Below are 4,517 nucleotides of genomic sequence, written 5' to 3' on the forward strand. Positions count from 1 at the left end.
GACATTTTTACTAAAAAATACTATCAAATTCTAAGAAAGGCTACGGGATTGTAACTGTGATCCCTTGATAATGATTTTATGTATGTTCCTAAGTTCATTTCTTTTCAGTGGTAGAGGCAATGGTGTTGAAATTTATACCAAGACACTTTGGCCCTCATTATGAATAATATTTTCTGATTTTTTTAGTAGCAAGAGTGGTGCAAGGAACAGATTTGTGAAAACATTTAAAAGCTTTGCAGTAATATTTTATGGACAATTTTGGTATCTTTATTGTCTATTAAAAGAGCTTAAGCCAGGGAGGAGAAATTCATGGTTATTGCTTTTTGCTCCCCAAAAGCCAGGAAAATGCACATTTTGCTTGAACTGCACTAATATAGGTCCTCACAGAACAGCTTCATTAAATGATCTTAATAAGACAGAGTGGCTGTCTATGCCATTGGAAGGCAAAGTAATGGCCTGTTCCTGAATAAATCACATTATGATATGAGTAATGTACAGACATCATAATTTGGTAGTCAAGGGTGCTGGTGATGAATGTTTTCTGATGTCACTACATGGGTAGAAAAGCATTGATTGACTGATAGTCTCGGACATTCAGACATATTATTTATGTATCACAGTGTGGAATAAATAAGGATTGTGTTCTTGTGTTGCACCTCTCTGTTTTTGGATAATTATCTCTAATGATGTTAAGTTGAAGCTAGAAAAAAAATATGTGTAGTTTAGTGAAAGTCATATCAGAATAAAACATAAGATTTAGACAACATTTGGATATGCTTATATAGTTATTAAGAATATTAATTAGGAAATTATGGTTTATAACAGGCTTCTCAGTCTAGAATTAAGTCATAGCTCTATTAGAAACTGAAAAGTATCAACAAGGTCCTTGAAGAAGAAATTTAAAGATGAAGTCCTTATAAAATTGAATACATATACTATAAATATGTGTATATGTACTCATTTTATTTCTCTCTCATACATTTTTTTTTTCCAAAATAATATTGCTTGGTCATCAGTATTGACATATTTGTTGAATTGACAGTGGACCAGATTTTTCATTTCTTTTCTCAGAGGCCACTGATGAATAATGTAATGTGTTCAATATCTAATTGCTAGTGAGGTGATTGATTTGAACCACAAAAATGAGATTAAAAACCCATTCAATTATGTGTACTTCTTAAATTAATGGCCTGTTTGTAGAGAAAATCATGTAGAATTTTAGAAGCATACAAAAGTAATATCAGTGTTCATTATCAAGTTACCTATGGTTAATAGACTATTATCTACTAACCATAGGTAAATAGGGATAACTTGGTAAATCAGTAATCCTAATTGGGTCTTTTTTTTTTTTTTTTTTTTTTTGCTATTTATAAAGAATACACTTTTTCAACATCCATTGCTTTTCCTAAAAATTTAAATGGGTCTCATATCCACAGGAGTCTCCTATTACTATTTCATAATTTGATGAATTGTTGAGAACTCTATAAATGCAGCAGTAATTTGTCTCTGCATTGTGGACTTGATTTAGCTTTATTCTGTTTCTCACAGGCATTCTGAAATATTTATGATGGGGCACATTGGTAATCTGATGTGGGAGTCCTGTGAGAAACAAAAAGAACTAATTACCAGCAAATTTACAACCACTGGCACATACTTCATAATTCTGTTTTTACTTTTAAAACAAGCAAATAATGGGTGCAATAATAATGTAAATTTAATATTTTTTTAAAATTGTTTTCTTTGTCAATTCTTGCAAAGTTTATCACTGGTCATTACTTTGGCATGTTAGTTCTTTCATACAAATGTAGTGAGCACCTGCTCTGGTTCCAGAGGAATTAATAAAGCAATATTCAAGACAAATAGATTTGGCCTTGACTGATCAGGTGTTCCATGAACAAGTGTTTCCCAGTAAGCACATTTAGCTTTAACATTCCAGTAAGTAACCAGAAGCCAATTTGGGGTAAGTACTTTAAAATTAAATAGCTTTTGAACGAAGTATGTATATATTACATGAAATGGATTTGATTCTGAGTGTTTAGTAAAGTAGAAGAATGGCATTTCAATTTGCTTTGGTGCAGAAATCATTTGAATTTATTAAATTAATGTATTGCTTTTATTCTACTTAAAAGATTTTGCTATATATTGGAAGATCAAACTCTTATGGCAGAATTCAACAGGGTGTTTAGTTTTCAGTATGTTGTGCTTTTGATGAAATTTTAGCCAAAAGCCAATGAGATAAGTGAAATTTTCAAACCAATTATTTGTCAGACTTTAATTAAATGCCTAGAAAATTTCTAGGAGAAATGGATGTAAAAAATATAAATTTTAATTATGAAAATTGTTAATAAGAGGATAACTCTAAAGTCAAGATTCTACTACAAGGGGAAAATTACATTCTTCAAAATATTTTTTATTATTTAGCATTAACCTAGTAATGAATTTCCATTTAATAACTTAAAAGTACTAATAATATTTTAACTATTTTATGAAACTACAAAAATATTTTTATCAGAAATATTCTGAACAGGGCCTGGGGTTGTGGCTAAGTGGTAGAGCACTTGCCTAGCACGTGTGAGGCACTGGTTTCGATCCTTAGCACCACATAAAAATAAATAAATAAAATAAAGGTATTGTGTCCATCTACAACTAAAAAAATTTTAAACAATTCTGAACAATTGAATATCTCAGAACAAAATGATATATATACATTTATTTTTCTCATAAAATACAGGTTTTTATTATTATATTCTCACATACTAATGTGCTGATCTATTCAATCCTTAATATTTGCTTGTTAATATATATTATCAATATTTTATTATATATTATTTACATTAAAATTTCTATATTTATAATTTACCAACACATATTGTCTAAAAATCATTTTGTATTACATTTTGAGCTTTTCTTTTCCCTTTGTAAAATGTATGTTTAAAAACAAAGTTTAACTAAATATATTTTTAAAAAGCTTGAAATATCTAAATAATGAGTTCATAGTTTAGTCTTGAGGAATATTCAATTACTAACAATTTTTAACCTACTTATGGGTCATAATGGCCCACCTAATGATCTGCAAAACACTCCTGAAATGCATTTCTGCATTACTTTAGCTGTACCTCACACTGTTCTGAAGTAATCCAGTGAAGGATTACTTCCTGGTAACCTACTAAGTGTTACTAACATGTATTATTTATAAAGTAAAGTTAGAGTTACTAAAATTTATAAGGCCTCAGAGTCAGTGTTCTACCAACCATATAGCAATATTGCAAAAGTAATTCTGTCCAAGGTATGATCAGATAATTGAATTTCCTATAATTTGACTAGAGGGTTCATTAATATGGTGTTTGTCTTGTGACTTGGTTATGATTTTCATTTGTTGCTACTCTCTTTTCTGGTAAGCATTTTTTCAAAAGACAAGTATCACATATATTCTCTCATATGTTAACTCTACAGAGAAAAAGATGACATGGAAGTAGAAGGGGGGACTATTGGGGAAGTAGAAAGGGACGGAGGTAGAGGCAAGGGGATCAAAGCATGTTGTATGCAGGTATGAAAATGCTAAAATGAAGCCCATTATTTGGTGCATTTAACAGATGTTAATAATTATAACAAAACGATTCCTCATCTTTTAAAATCATTACTTCCTTCATTATTTTATTTCTTTTATTCTTTCAATATACTGAGGATTGAACCCAGGGTACTCTATTCCTGAGCTACACTCCAGTCTTCCTTATTTTAATTTTGAGGCAGGGTCTCACCAAGTTGCCCAGGCTGCCCTTGAACTTGTGATCCTTCTGCACCAGGCTTCTGAATTGCTGGGATTACAGGTATGTGCCACTGTGACCAGAAATTATCATTTTGTCTCTTTACGTTTTTTTTTTTTTTAATTTTTTCCCCCTCCTTTGGAAAAATATAAGAGTATAAGGTGGTTTTGGTAGGTCTTAGACTATTTTACTCTCTAAAGTGAGATTCCATAGACTGTGAAAAAGCTATTGGAAAGTTATCCAGATTACTCAAGTGATTTAGAATACATTAACTTCCTAATATTGTAGGTGAAAAACAGACTGGAGTGTGCTTGTTTTTATTTCATTTTCATGCTTGATCTATCACAACTTTAGAGTAGCCTGTAAGAAGTTTCTCTTCATATCAGAGTTACAGTTGTGACATAAAACCACAAGAAAAGACAAGAAAGATACACCATACAGTTATTTAAAGATAGTATTGCCATTGATAATGCTCCATAATTATCATTTCTCCTTTGATTTTAAGAAACTGCAAATATATTTTGTACTTGTTCTTGAAGGAACATAAAAAATACCAGTACCATATAAATTGTTTCTCCTACTTGATGATGTTTGGTCAGAAAACTGTCATTACAGAGTCTTCTTGCGGTAGTATGTTGTAATGAGATAGAAAGTTCTAGTAGCGGGTAGAAAGTCTTTTGCTGGGTGTAGTATACTGTGGTAAAATCTTATTTTGAAAGCCAATAATATTTTAAATTACAATAAGCAGAAGTC

Source organism: Callospermophilus lateralis, chromosome 10 (genome assembly GCF_048772815.1).
Source record: "Callospermophilus lateralis isolate mCalLat2 chromosome 10, mCalLat2.hap1, whole genome shotgun sequence".
Taxonomy (NCBI): Eukaryota; Metazoa; Chordata; class Mammalia; order Rodentia; family Sciuridae; genus Callospermophilus; species Callospermophilus lateralis.